Source organism: Scyliorhinus canicula, chromosome 5 (genome assembly GCF_902713615.1).
Source record: "Scyliorhinus canicula chromosome 5, sScyCan1.1, whole genome shotgun sequence".
NCBI lineage: Eukaryota > Metazoa > Chordata > Chondrichthyes > Carcharhiniformes > Scyliorhinidae > Scyliorhinus > Scyliorhinus canicula.
Window position 1 is genome coordinate 81,370,322 of NC_052150.1, and position 16,004 is coordinate 81,386,325.

At 47.4% G+C, this 16,004-nt stretch overlaps 1 protein-coding gene and 1 long non-coding RNA gene across 3 annotated transcripts in view; one reads left to right on the plus strand and one right to left on the minus strand.

Annotated features, from left to right (window-relative positions):
- The window catches only part of wipf3 (WAS/WASL interacting protein family member 3), a 178,904-nt gene that overhangs the window by 108,752 nt on the left and 54,148 nt on the right, over nt 1-16,004 (plus strand). The window lies entirely within an intron of this gene.
- LOC119966089 overlaps nt 6,642-16,004 on the minus strand; it is a 59,131-nt gene continuing 49,768 nt past the window's right edge. Inside the window, exon 2 of the long non-coding RNA XR_005460674.1 lies at nt 6,642-6,927. This is a non-coding gene — a long non-coding RNA (uncharacterized LOC119966089). The remainder of the gene's footprint in view (nt 6,928-16,004) is intronic.

Below are 16,004 nucleotides of genomic sequence, written 5' to 3' on the forward strand. Positions count from 1 at the left end.
TGGGAGTAATTTCATAAGTTCATATTCCTGCCATAGAGCTTCCCTCTCCAGCAACATTTGTCAATGTGGGTGCGATTCGGAAATGTATGAAAACGCATCTAAATTCAGGATAAGCACTCCCAGATGCAGCTCTGTGCAGGGAAGATAAACTTGTAAAAATTCCCTTAATATGAATAAATATTGCAGCTATATAGAGGTAATATAAGATATGTCCCAGCAATAATTTGCCTCAGCCATGAGAACTACTGTTGTATATTTGTACAAATAAGTTTTCTTGTAACCCGCTCTGTTCATTTTGCTTTGCTTTAGATCAGGATAGTTGTGACAGTTATAAAATAATTTTAAAAACTAGTGTCAGAAGAAAACTTTTTGTAACAACTGCAGCAACAGGACATAACACTGTAGCGATATTATTCAGGAAGTCTAAATTGATGCAATCTAAATCATGCAGATTGTGTTTATGTGAAAGTAAACATTCTATAAATCTTGTATACCATAAAGCAAAATCTTCATTTATAATGTCGAAACTGGAATCATCTTGCAGTACACAGTGATGCTGCAGTGCCATCATGAGGGTGTGATTTAGCGTAACAGCCAGTGAATTAAGATCAAAGGCCCCTTTTTCTCTAAGACAACTCCATCAATGGAAGAGTGGTGGAGCAAGGCCTAATTCTGTCCAGACAGGCAAACCAAGATACCATTAATTGCAGGGAAGGATGATCCACATATCCAGCATAGGCATGAACAGTAAATAAACTTCAGTACTCACTGCCATGCCAGGGAGGAGGAATTGGAAGGGCTGAACAACAACCTATTTTTAAAATGTGCCCCTAGCAGAGCCAGTAGATCTCTTGCAGTAAGCAATCAATCACCTCTGGGGTCAATTACGTTCCTCTTAAATATCTGGGCCCTTTGTAAGGTCCTCAGCAAGACTCATGCCAGCTGTCTATTGGGGAACATTCTCCTGAGGCCTTATAAAGCCAGTAGTTCTGGAGTAACCTGGAAACTCTCCCAGACATGCTTACTTGATGTTGGAGATGGGAACAGGTGGAAGATCTGCTCACCCCATTCCCATCAGAAAATGGTTGTTGGCTACAAAAAGGGTAGTTTCACCGTGATTTGCAGCTGTAAAACGTTGATCCACTTTTCAATTGTCCTCACCTTTGTCTATGTGGGTGATCCAAATTTTAGGGACAACAGGGGTAATCTTTACTTTATGTAATCATGTAAAATCGATGATAGCTATTCAGGTATCAATGGAAATACAAATGGTGAGTGATGTAAATTGGGCTGATTCAGTATTACCCATTTTCCACCAGTACCTCACTATCTTTCTATGTCTAGTAATTGTTCATATTATAAACAACATATAAGAACTTTTTTTAGTTATAACATATAATAGGTGCGATATACTAGCTGCATTGTGCCCAAAAGGCGGCGCGGCGGGTAAATACCAGGAGATCCCTCTTCTGGGATCTACCCACCTTGCCACGCCTCATGAGAGTGCATTAGATATTGTGAGATGCTGCAATCTGAATCATGGCCATTGTGGATGGGATCATTATCTTACAAATCTGTAAGACTAATAAGTGAGACTAATGTGCTCTCCTCTGATCTACCCGAAGAATTGGGATCTAACCGCTTTGCTTCAGAGACCTTGGGCAAGTGGCATTCAGTGCTGGTCTCCATAAATGGGGGCCAGGTGGAACAGCTCTCATGGGGGTCCCCCAAGGCTTCAGAGGGCCCCATGTGCTTGCCCTCCGGTCAGGGTGGCACCATGACTGCTGGTGCCACCCCTGCCAGCTGGCACTGCCAGACTGGCACTGCCACCTGTGTGCCAGCCAGTCACTGCCAAGGTGCCCAGGTGGCACTGCCAGCTGGCAGGGGTGCTGCCAGGCTGTCATTTTTACTGTGCTGCCAATTGGATCTGGGGATTCCCAGTTGGGGAGACAAGGACCCCCATATCAGTGTGTTGGGGCTGGGGAGGGGCTCAGAGTTCGCATTGGGGGTTGAGAGATTAGAACGCCATTTACAAATTGCGCCCCAACCTCTCCCTGCACTGAGGTGTTCTGCTGAGCGGAGCTCCTAAGTGCAAAAAACTGGATTAAGTGCGGCCTTGGCCGCGCGTTCCGCACGGAGGTCTCCAACCTACCTGAATGGCTGTTAGATAACGTGGTGGTGCTCGACACACAGTGCTAATCGCGCCCGCTACGGGACTCTATTCCCATTTGGGTAGATCATGCCCTTTCAGTTTTTTTACTGATCTTGCACTGTGCTAAAATGTGCACCTTAACACGTACATTACAAGCTATCCAATAATGTAACAGAATCAATAATTCAGACTCTCAGGTGTGAATTGCAGCAATGAACTATTTATGTAGCTGAAATAGCATTTGGCAGTGCTTAGACATCAATATGACAATTGAATAGAGTGTTGCAGACAAAGAAAAGCTTAGACTTATTGACAAATTGCTGCAAGTCCTACAGAAATGACTCGGAGAGAGAAGAGATGCAGTTTCTGGGACTGATCTTTCCCACCTCCTCCACCAGCAGCAATAGGAGCTTCAGACATTGCAGGAGGTGGTTAATAATGTAGATATTGAGTCCAGGTCACACAAGAGCTGGCAAAATAATGCAAGAAAAATGACAGACATGGAGACATCTGGTAAGGTAAGCCAACACCATTGTTACGCAGCATATGTTCCTGCTGTATTAGTAGAAATATAACCAAGACGTCTCTGCCAACATTTTAATCATTCTACGTAGAAGAAGCAATGTAGCATGAGAAAGTTGCTTAGGTGCAGTACTGGATCAGTAGAGTGTGCAAAGAATACTTTGTATGCTTGAGGAAATTGAGACATAATAATGATCTGCAAATAGGAGGTAGAAGTCACGTACAGTTACAATTAAGATGGACCGTCGAACAACCTGTGTGGGTAGCGTTACAATTTTGGGTTTTTACTTGAGACATTTATCTCAGGTTTAGTGTCCTGGAACCACTCCCATATGCAAACCCTCATTTGCTATGATCCTGGGAGTGCCATTATAGGTCCAGTATCTAGGTAATTAGTAATGATCCCAAAGGTTGAAAGCAAACCTTTTGTTGATGTATATTGGGTGAAATTCTCCATTTGGGAGACTTAATTATTGTCACCGGAACTGAATTGCGAGCAGTTCGTGTTCTCATTGGGTGCACTATTTCTGGAGCAATTCAGCACATGCTAATGGGCCAGCACTCTGCTGGCATGAATTCAGAGCAATTCCCAGCCTAGCGGGCATTCTAACAGCTGGGAGTGGAGTAAGCGCCAAAGAGCCTGGCTGTTGGGGTTCTTTTTAAGTGCTCCATTTATCACACACTCACTGCAGCCACTAGGATAGCTCAGAGAAGACCCCCCCCCCCCGCTCGAGATCAGGAGTTGGAGCTGGACCCACAGCTCCATGTCAGTAAGGAACGGAGGGACATCGTCTTCTCCAGAGTGTGCCGCAGACTCAAGCATGTTCCCCTGAACACTGCCTGGGAAGTGGTGGCAGAGGCAGTTAGTGCTGCCAGTGACACCAGGAGGAGACAGCTGGTGATCTGGAGGGGTGGGGGGTCACTGGTGAATCCTCTACCCTGAGAGGAATAGAGAACCAGGGAGGGTTAAACAGGCCATGGTGCAGGCGTCCTCTGCTGATCCCCTGCTTCCTCTACAATGTGACAGTGCTTCTGAGGAATGCCAACACTTGGTGGGCTCCTGATTGAGCTTGGCCCATGATGATACAGCTGGGGTATGAGGGGCCAAGAGGGGCGGCCTGGGTGGGTTCCCAGATGACCAGAGGCCTTCTAGCATTTAAAGGATAAAAGCAAATTACTGCGGATGCTGGAACTGAAACAAAAACAGAAAATACTGGACAATTTCCAGGGGGGGGGGGTGTGCATGGAGCGGGAAGCTGGATAGAGGGCCAGTGATAGGTGGAGATTGACAAAGATGTCATGTGCAGAAAGGAAAAGAGAATGTAAATGAGGGTGATTAAGGCGAAGAAGGATGCTGATAGTGGCACATAGAGATTAGAATGTGTGAATGGCAAAGGTGAGCAGTGTGTCAAAGGGTAACTAGGAACAGGGAACAGATGACCCATGTGAGGTGGGGGAGCGGGACAATAGTTGGGGAAAACAGATAAATGGAAGAAATGAAACTAAATTGATAGAAATAAAAATGGGGTAAAGGTGGAGGAGAGAGTTCACAGTCTGAAGTTATTGAACTCAATGTTATGTCCAGAAGGCTGTAACATGTCTGATCAAGAGATAAGGTGCTGTTCCTCCAGTTTGCGCTGGGCTTCACTGGGACATTGCAGCAGACCAGGGATGGACATGTGGACATTACAGCAGGACAGTGAGTTGAAATGGCAAGTAACAGGAAGGTTGGAGTCCTGCTTGCAGATGGACTACAGGTATTCTGTAAAGCCGTCACCCAATCTGCGTTTAGTCTCTCCAATATAAAGTAGACCACATTGGGAGTAGAAAATGCAATAGACCAGATTAAAAGAGATGCACGTGAAGCGCTGCCTCACTTAAAAACAGTGTTTGGGTCCTGGGATGGTGAGCAGGGAGGAGGTAAAGGGGCAGGTCTTACACCTTCTGCGATTGCATGGGAAGGTGCCGTGGGAAGAGGGACATAGGAATTAGGAGCAGTAGTAGGCAATTTAGCCCTTTGAGCCTGCTCCGCCATTCAATCAGATCATGGCTGATCTCTTCCTTGCCTCAAATCCACCACCCCACCTGTTGCCCATATCCCTTTAATCATTTTTTAAATCCAAAATATATCTATCTACTTCTTGAAACCATTTAATGACTCAGATTCCACCGCACTATGGGGCAATGAATTCCACAAATTCAGCACCCTCTGCGAGACGTAGTTCTTCCTCATCTCAAGTTCTAAATCTACCGCCTCTCAACCTTTATTTGACCTCTTGTTCTAGTTTTCTCCACAAGAGGGAACATTTGGTCTATGGTTACTTTATCAATCTCATTTGTATTTTCTACACCTCGATTAGATCACCTCTCATCCTTCTAAACTCCAGCGAGTGTAAATCCAAACTGTTTAATCTCTCCTCATACATCAACCCTTTCATCCCCGGAATCAATCTGTTGAACCTCCTCTGAACTACCTTTAATGTCACCACATCCTTCCTCAAATAAGACGACCAAAACTGGACACAATACTCCAGGTGTGGTCTCACCAACACCCTATACAATTGCAACATTTTTCTACTTTTATACTCCAGTCCTTTTGCAATACACGCTAACATTCCATTTGCCTTATTTATTACATGCTGTACCTGCATACCAACTTTCTGCGATTCATGAACGAAAGCACCTTGCCAGCATCTCTGCCAGACGCATCTTGAATCTGATTTCCATTTGGATAATAATTTGCCTTTCTATTTTTTTGGCCAAAATGGATAACCTCATATTATCGACATTAAACTCCATTTGCCAAATTTTAACCCAATCCCCGAGCCTATCTATATCCGGCTGTAAAATCTTTATCTCCTCTTCACTTCCTGCTTTCCCATCAATTTTAGTATGATCCGCAAATTTTGCTATATTACACTTTGGCGAGGTGTCGGGGTGCTGGAGGAGTGGGCCGGGTTATCGTAGAGGGATTTGTCCCTGCAAAATGCTGACAGTTGGGAGAGAGGGAAAAATGTACCCCAGACCTGGATGTGCCCCGCACCCTGTACCAAAGACACCCGCATGTAACCTTACCGGGACTTGGCGTTGTTCCCCTCACTGGTGCACACACCCACCCTCTGGTTGCGGGAATGTCCCCGGTGCTGGGGCCGAGCCACAGGGTGTTCAGATGTTGGCCACTGCGTCCGTGGTGTTGCTTCCTGCAGTGCTCAAGCATAGTGTCCAGGCATTACGGACTGATTGGGATGCTAGACAGTAATCCTCACATGCTACATAGCACGCCTAACTACTGGAATTCACTTGGGAACTGTGAAGTGCTCACTTAAAGCGATTGCCAATTCCCTACTAGGAATAACCTTCAACTATGTGGCCAGAGACCTCCGCGGTCAGTGGGATCTTTGGGTGCTTGGTGGGTCAGACAGGCAGGGGCTGAGGTTGCCAGGGTGTGGCATATTGGACCTGTGGGCGCTGAGACATCCAACCCCCCAGCCCAAGGGTACCCCCCCCCCCCAAATGGTGGCCCACCCTGACCAAGGCTGCTCCCCTGGGGGCTCCCCACCCCCGAGCATCGGGGCAGCGACCCCAGTGACCCCCGGCTCATTGCCTGGGAGTGATGATGGCAACTCACCTCTTGAATCTCTACGGCAGCCATTCCACCAACTTCACGTTTTAAAAAAGGTGTACTAATCGGTGCCCGCGTGACCAATTGCTGGGACGTGGTTAAATCACGGAACGCTGTTAGATGGGGGATCTTTCACATCAATTGTATGGAGATTGGCCGTAAGTGGTTATTATTGGTTTCTTGTCATGGCAGGATCCTGATTTCGCCAATAGGAGCGGCCGGTTAGATCGCAAACCGATCGGCACCCTGCGTGGTTCTCTATTTTAGCCTCTCCCACGATCTAACGACGGTGTCATAGCTCTTGCTCAAGCGTGACGCCGCTATTAAATTGCACCCTTTATGATGTAAGCAGAAATAAAATTTATTGTATGTCAAAAAAGAATTAAAGTAAGTGCTATTAACTTAACAACTGCATATATTGTGAACTCCGTTCCACTTTTCATTTCCCCAAGAGATCCCTTATCTTACAAAATCTTGAGGTTCATTCGCTTTTCCTGGGACCAACCCAAAGGTATTCTCCTTTGTCTTCCAGCTATTCCTCATGGTTCAAAATTCATGTTGATGCCTCCATTAGCTTTTGGTCACACAATTCTCCAATATTCTTGAAAGACCTCTGTGGTGATGTGCATCACTGTAAATACACAAGGGGTTAATGTAAATACACGTAGACTAGCTAGACACTAGAGGCAGCACCAGAGACATGACACACGGACACTCAACCAATAGAACAGTTAGATAGGACACGACCAATGGGCATTCACGATACACTGAGGTGACACCACCACAGGAGGGCATTACACCAACCCATATATAAAGGACATCACACACATGATCTGCCTCTTTCCAGTGGAGACAGTCAGTGAGTAGAGACACAGGGTTGATTCAATATCACTCCCACCACGTGGATTGTAGCAGACTGGTTAGTCAGTCTGAGTAGCTATAGAAGGATTAACAGTAGTGGCGAACCCGAGTAGGAGAATTGTAAGTAGTTTAATAAACGTGTTGAAGTTATCTCCACGTCTGAACATAAGTGCACCACAAGGAAGCCACTTATGCTATGCCTAGAGCATAACAAGACAACCTCACCACTGTGGACTCTTTAACTTCTTGATCTGGTTTTGGACAAACAGAGATTGCATTTCCCCCCAGTCTGTTCCCATAGCTTTGGCTAACTACTTACCGTACTTTCCGGACTATAAGCCGCGACTTATTTCACACGTTTCGAACCTCGCGGCTTATACAATGACGCGGCTTATTTATGGATTTTTCCCGCTTTCTTTTCACTAAACCAATGAAATTGCGTAACGGGTCAAGGTAAAACAATGTAACTTTTTAGTTTACTGTTTAGATTAAATCGAGCGCGCTCAAACATCCCATCATTCTGATTACGGTAGTCATTTTGTCACCCTCATCATGGCAAAGACACGGAGAAATGCATATGATGCAGCTTTCAAGTTGAGGGCGATCGATCTGGCTGTTGGGAAAGGAAATAGAGCTGCTGCACTAGAGCTTGGTCTTAATGAGTCGATGATAAGACGTTGGAAACAGCAGCGTGAGAAATTGACTCAGTGCAAAAAGACAACTAAAGCTTTCAGAGGGAAGAAAAGCAGATGGCCCGAACTAGAAAATGAGCTCGAAGACTGGGTCAACATGCAGAGAGCAGACGGCCGAGGTGTTTCAACTGTACAGATCCGACTGAAAGCCAAAACAATCGCCACCGCAATGAAGTTTGAGAATTTTAGAGGTGGACCATCGTGGTGTCTCAGATTTATGAGACGTAAAGGCCTGTCCATCAGGGTACGGACGAGTTTGTGTCAGCAGCTCCCTCCCGACTACGAGGAAAAAATTTCAAACTTCCGCAAATTCACTGATGCAATGATAGCAGAGCATTCCATTGGCCCACACAATATCATAAATATGGATGAGGTTCCTCTGACATTTGACCTGCCTCTCACTCGGACTGTCAACAGGAAAGGTGAATCATCCGTCATGCTGAAAACAACTGGGCATGAAAAAACGCACTTCACCTGTGTTCTGAGTTGCACGGCATCGGGAGAAAAGCTTCCACCGATGGTGATTTTCAAACGCACGACGATACCAAAAGAAAAATTCCCTACAGGAATTGTTGTGAAAGTCAACAAGAAAGGATGGATGACGGAAAGCCTAATGCATGAATGGCATACGGAGTGCTACGGCAAGCGACCGGGAGGATTCTTTCACAGGAACAAGGCATTGCTCGTTTTGGACAGCATGAGGGCCCACATAACAGATTCTGTGAAAGAAGCCATCAAGAGGACAAACTCAATTCCAGCTGTGATTCCTGGGGGCACAACAAAGTATTTACAGCCACTCGACATCAGTTTAAATCGTGCATTTAAGGTGGCGCTTCGTGTTCAGTGGGAGGCTTGGATGACAAGTGGGGAGAAATCCTTCACTAAAACGGGCCGCATGCGAAGAGCAACTTATGGTCAAGTCTGCCAGTGGGTCCTGACAGCGTGGAGCATTGTTAAAAAATCCACTATCATCAACGGGTTTCGAAAAGCTGGATTGCTGCGTGTTGAAGAGGGCAGCATGAGCTCAGCGGGAAATTTGCCTCCGGATGAAAGTGATGAGAGCGACAATGAAAACAATCCAACATCGGATGAAGCAATTCTGAGGCTATTCAACTCTGACACTGAAGGAGATGACTTCAGTGGTTTCAGTGCACAAGAGGAGGATAGTGACTCTGATCACCTGGGTTGGTGATATCTTGATTACGATCAGTAATAAAATACTTCTTTTTACACATGATTTATTTATTTTTAATGTTTCAAACTGATGATTCTATGTTAATCTTAAGAGCTTAATCGGATTGATTTCGCTCCACAGTGACCAATGACTTTCTTGGTAGGCTATTCTTTACCGCTAATTTTTTATTTTTGTTACAAGCCGTATTTCGTTAAAGCCTGTGTAAAGCTCATTTGTTTCAATGTACCGGTAAGCACCTGCGGCTTATATACGTGTGCGGCTTATTTATGTTCAAAATAAAAAAAAATCTCAAAATCAGTGGGTGCGGCTTATAGTCAGGTGCGCTTTATAGTCCGGAAAGTACGGTAAGTTATTTGTATTTGTAAGCTGGTGCATTTGAGTCAACTAAGGTCAAATCCAAGAGTCTGAAATTTTCAACAGAAGCTGCGATTACAATATTCGCATTGATGATCTTTGAGTTCACTACTTAAATTGGTTGCACAAAGCCCTGTGAAGACCACTGTAGTTTTCTTCCACTAACTGCAAGCTACAGAAAATCTTCCAGCTGCTTTTCCCTCACAAAACTCCCAAATTCTACTGCCTGCTTCTGCTAGCAAACACACATAGATAAACCACCTTCCAACAAAGACTTTACCTCAAATCACAATCTCTACAGAAACATGGTATGCCTTGGAAAGATTAAAACAGCAATGCAAACAAATTATTTTACCTTCCACACAAGTCTGAAACTTACATGAATATTTATATTACTAATGGAGTTTTACGACTCTTTCTCCAGACTCCGAGTCCATTGCAAGTTTAGAGAGGGTTCATTCATTGTTGAAGTGTTTCAGCATCAACTCTGACCTTGTAAGATGAACAAAGATTAGCTTTTAAGTGTAAAACACCCAGGCTTTGTTTGAATTGCATTTACATCAGGGTTGCTAATTGGTTTCTCAGATGCCCCTATTTATCTACAGTTAAAATTTTAATTTCTAAAGCTGAAAGTTATATTCTAGAACATATAAATTATGAACTAGATGTTCGCAACACTGTGTACATGGAATCAATAATAACATTGGACATTTACAATAGATAGACTTCATTATCCTATCTCAGATTTACAGCAGTCGCTTAAAACTGCTGTGTAAACTGAACTGGATAAAATGCTCCACAATATTATGTGCCAGATTTTCTTGTCAAAGTAATGATGAGGGGCTAATCATATTTGCCTTTATTGGTAACACAAACTCAGGCAAGGAACACGTGCATAGATAAATGCAAAAGTTCAAATATTGCTGTTCAAAGGTGTGGGGCATGATTCAATTAATAGTTTCTAAGTGTGGTAGCGTGCGGGAACTGTCGCAAGCTTCAAGGTGCTTGGCCCGGCGAGACCATCACCGCAATACGTAAATTGGTCCACTTAGGCCCCACGGGCTTCACGCCGCAAATCAAGGCTCGCCAGCCGATTCGCTGGGAACGTGCTCGGCAGCCCCCCCTAACAAGGTACAGCAGCACTTAAATAGCACTTGCACACCCAACTCCACTTGGCTTGCAGCCATGGTGCCGAGACAACCGGCCCCACGCTTTGGTAATGCAAACCTGGGGAGGCTCCAAGAGGTGGTTGAGGCCTGGGAGGAGGTAGCAGCGGCTGTCAACTCAGGCAGTGTGACCAGGAAGACCGGCACCCAGTGCCGTAAGAAGGTCAACGATCTACACCAGGCTGCACGGGTGAGTTGGCACTGGATGCCTGTGCCCTCCCCAAGAGAATGCGCCTGGCACCACCCCGCCCAGCTCCATGCCTTGGCCCACCCACGTCGCCCCCACCCCAAACCCCTCCCTAAAATGTCCTCCTCCTCGGAGCTGGCCACACGTTCCTCATCCTCCACCTCCAGCACATTGCGTCGCTGCTGGACCAGACTGTGTAGGACACAGCAGACACCATAAAGCAGGCGTACCTCCAGGGGGTGTACTACAGGGCATTTTGAGCAGACCGATGCACTGCTCAGTGACTGCCCGGGTGGCTATGTCAGCCTCGTTGCATCGGGTCTCTGCATCCATCTCTGGCCTCCATACTGGCGTCATTAGCCAGGTCCTAAGCGGGTGCCCCTTATCCCCCAAGAGCGAGCCAGTCATCCTAGGGTGGTCCTTGAAGAGGCCGGGGATGTCTGACTGCCCCAGGATGAAGATGTTGTGCAAACTCCCCGGGAAGTGTGCACACACATGCATGATCCTAAGGTGATGGTCGCACAGGAGCTGGATGTTCAGGGAGTGGAATCCCTTCCTGTTTGACATAGGGCACTCCAAGATGGCCCGGTGAGCGTAAGGCAACATGTGTGCAGTCCATCAACCCATGGACCTGGGATATCCTGGCGATGGCAGAGAATTCTACTGCCCGGGCATCTTGTTGGGCTTGGTCCATGTCAACATTTATGTCATTTTCTGCCCAGACAAACAGGGCTGTAGCCTGAGAGTTGGCTCACAAGTCCCGGCTGAAGCCCTGGAATGATTCCAAGGCATAAATGTTCAGGGCTGCTGTGACATTGACAGCCAGCCACCAAGAGCAGGTGGCCTCCTCCTCCTCCACGTTGTGATGGAGGACATGGCACAGTGCCACACCATCTGCTTGTTGAGGCGGAGCCTCCTGCTTCATTGTTGTCTGTCATTTGCTCGAAAGACCAGTGACCCCTGTACATCCTGGGCTGTCACAGGCCTCTCCTCTGGGTTCTCACCCTGGCCTGATGGGCGGCCAGGTCCCAGCATATGGACAGCCACCTTGAACCTCTGCAGACGCTGCTGCAGCTCTCCGGCGTCTGGCTGCCAGAAGCACCACTAGGGCAGGTTCCGCAGGATCCAAAATGCCGTTCAATATCTGTAAGGAATTGGGAGAGGGTGTTAGACTGACAAACAGTGATGTCTTCTATCCTGGGACTCTCAATTCCCCCATTGATTTGCACCCTACACTGGGAACGCCTTGTTCGCACACACTCGGCTGCAGTGAGGACCCCAGCTCACCGGACCCCAGACTCTGTACCCCTGACACCCGCTCACAACGTCACCTGGGCCAGTCGCTGGTCCTCTCCCCATTGCACTCATCCATCCTTTGGTCACAGACATATCCCCGGGTCTGGGACCTATCCCTTGGCTGTTCGGATGTTGGCTGCTGCGACTGTGGTGTTGCCTCTGAGAGTGTTCAGTTATCACTGTCTGATTGGGATGATAGGCAATAACCCCCACATACTAAATGGCACACCCAGCCATGGGAATCCACTTGTGATGTGTGAAGTGCTCATTTGACCACGATTGCCAAATCCCTATCAGCAATACCCTTCAGCCACACGGCCAGAGGCATCCGTGGTCAGTGGGAGTTCAGGGAGGTTATTGGAGCAGACAAGCAGGGACTAGAGTTGCCCCTGGAGCGTGTACACATGATTCAGGGGCTGGCATGGAGAAGCCACGCACCAAACGAGGGTGGGCCCTGACCCTTTTATCCGCTTGCCCACCCTGCCTCTCTGATCACAGGGGCAGCAAGCCCTGTGGCCCCGGGCTCATTGCATGTGAGCGAAGATGGCTACTCACCTCCATGGACACAATTCTCCGTAAAGACTTCTAAGCATGGTAGTGAGCAGAAACTGCCGCGAGCTTCCCGGCGCTCAGCAATGCTATTCAACATTAATTGGTCCAATTAATGAGGCACTACAGGTTTATCACCGTAAATGAAGGCTCGCTAGCCGATTTGCTGGGTCCACGCTCGCCAGCCCCTCGCTAACAAGGTCGAGCATCACTTAAACTGTACTTTCACAGCCAACCTCACCTCGCTCACAGCCATGGACCGAGACGACCAGCCTCAAGATTTGGAGAGGCCAAACGCCCATCAATGACCTGGGGAGGCTCATAGATGCAGTAGAGGCTAGGCTGGATGTCCTGTTTCCCGGAGAGTGAGCCACAGGGCGGCCAGTGCCGTTTGGCATGAAGTGGCAATGGCCGTCAGCTCGGGAAGCGTGACCAGGAGGACTGGCCTCCAGTGACGCAAGAAGATCAACGACCTACATCAGGCAGCACACGTCAACCCCCTCAACCCACCCCCCCCCCCCCCCCCGGAGACGTTTCTGTCCCCACGTGAACATCAACACCCTACGCAACTGAAAGTACCCCAAATTCGCCTCATTCATGAGCACACTCGCTTTCGGCCCCTATATGACAATTCGCCACATGCCACAAACGTAGGCCCAATCCCAAACCTTTCCAACACCGCAAAAAAATAACTCCACTCTACACGGTCAAATGCCTTCTCAGCAACCAAGCCACCACCACCTCCGGTTCCCTCTCTTCTGCTGGAGAGACATTTAATAAAAGCCGCACATTCGAAAACAACTGCATACTCTTTACAAACCCCCTCTGTTCTTTCCCAATCATCCGCAGGAGGACCCTTCTATACTAAATGTAAACACCTTGGCAAGAATCTTAGCATCTACATTTGGCAGAGATTTTGTCCTATACGACCTGCACTCCACCGGGTCCTTATCCTTTTTTAAATCACAACAAAATGGATGCCTGCCCCATTGTCTCCGGGAATGGCTCCTTACTCGCAGCATCTTCAAATATCTCCACCAACAGCGGTGCAAGCCTATTCAAAGACTTTTTATAAAATTCCACCGGGAACCTATCAGGCCCTGGAACCTTCCCCTCTTGCATCTTCCCTATCATCACGAAAAACCTCTTCACTCCCCACTGGCTCTTTCAGCCCTACCCTCTCCTCTCCTACTTTTGGACACTCCAACCCCTCCAAAAAATTCCTCATATCTGGCTCATTCTCTGGAAGCATATAGGGGCTGTTTAGCACAGGGCTAAATCGCTGACTTTGAAAGCAGACCAAGCAGGCCAGCAGCACGGTTTGATTCCCGTAACAGCCTCCCCGAACAGGCGCCGGAATGTGGCGACTAGGGGCTTTTCACAGTAACTTCATTTGAAGCCTACTTGAGAAAATAAGTGATTTTCATTTCATTTTCATTTCATACAATGTTTTTTAAAAATTCCCTGAATGCCTTGTTCCGGTGCCACCATCTCTCCCACCCCATTCCGGACCCAAGCAATCTGTCGGGCAGCTGCCTGCCGGCGGAGCTCGCCCACCAGCAAGCGACCAGCCGTCTCCCCATATTCATTTGCCACCCCCTTTGCCCGCCTCAACTTTTGAACCGCTTTTCACATGGATAGAAGATCAAACTGTGCCTGCAATTCCTTTCTCCTTACCAGACGTTCCAGAGTGGAACCTTCCGCACACTTCTCATCCACCTCCAGATTTCCTCTGCCAGCCGCTCCCGTCCTTTCTTGTCTCCCGGTCCACCTAAGCCTTAAAGGAGATGACCGTGCCCATTTCCACTACTTTCAATACCTCCCTGACCACTAACGGCCAGCCCTCCCCACTCCTATAGAACCCCATATTGTCATCAATCACCTTTCCCATCTTTAAACAAAATTCAGGTCTGCAAGCAGGCCCACATCCAACCTCCACGTTGGCCTCTGTGCCGGTTCCTTTGCCAGGTCCACGTACACCCAATGTGGAGCATGGTCTGAAAAAACAATCGCCGAATATTTCGCCTTCCTCAACCCTCCACGCAACAACTTCCCCATAATAAAAGAAGTCTATCCTTGAGGACACATTATGCACCGGCAAATAGAAGGAATGCTCCCTACCCTGTGGGCGTAGAAACTGCCATGGATCTGTTCCCTCACATCTCCTTCATAAACGCAGCCAACACCTTCGCTCCCCCCTCGCCCCTGGGGGTCAGCGAGCACGGCTTAGACCTATCCATCCTCGGTTTCAATACTGTATTTAAGTCCCTGCCCAGAATTAACTCATGGGTATCCAAATTCGGTGTGGCAGCCACCATCCTCTTCATCCCAATTCAGGTCACGCATGCTAACCAACACTACCAGCCTCCCCTCCAAAGCACTCATTGCTATAATGTACCTGCCCCCCTGGTCCACCATCACCATCTCTATCTAAAACCTCACGCTCTTACCCACCAGTATCGCTACCCCCTGAGCTCTGCTATCAAAGCCCGAGTGGAACAGCTGACTCTCCCAGCCCTTCCGAAGCTTCACCTGATCCTTCACTCTCAAGTGGATCTCCTGCAATAGCACCACATCGGCTCTCAAGCTCTTCAAATGCGAAAAGATTCTTTCTTGGTTCACCGATCCACCCAACCCCTGCATGTTCCATGCAACCATTCAGACCGGGGGTCTCTCACCTCCCCTCCCCCTCATTTCAGTCATGATCGCTACTCCCAGCTCTGCCAGCAAGCAGGACCCAACCCTACCCCTAGCCACCATCAGCCAGCTGCCTCTCCCCCTCCACCTGTCAGAAACCTCCCAGCCACTTCCTCTCAAAAAACACCTCTCTCTGCACATAGATACCTAGATGAAAGGGGAAACGGACAAGGATTAGCACTAGCTAAATAGCAATGGGTGACAGATTTTATAATACACCTTAAAGTTGTCAAGCAGGCTGAATGTGTGATATTTGAGGTACTTGAAAGGACAGAAGTTAAAGCCAGTCTGCCTTGAAAACTCCCCGATCTTATTTCTGTCTCTCTCGTGTGCTGCATTTTTCTGCGTTGAAACTTATTGGAACTGTCAAAGCTGTGAAAGGGTTTAACTCTGCTGGGCATTAAATTAAAAAAAATGCGTGAAGCTTAAGAAAAATCAGTGCATGTTTTTTTACGCTGTTGACAGAAGCGTGAAGCCTGAGGGTTATCATAATAGGATTTGTGCTGCATGACTGATTTTACAACCTAACATCATCACAGTGCGGTACTTGTTAATTGAGCAGTTTACTTGGCAGCTCCAAGTAGTTACAGAATAAAAATGTTTGTTTTTACAAAAGATTAGTTAAAGATTTTAACTTTTTTTGTGACTTCTATTTTTTGTCAGCATGGCTCCTGAGGTTTACCCTTGATGGATACTAGACAAGTTAGTATG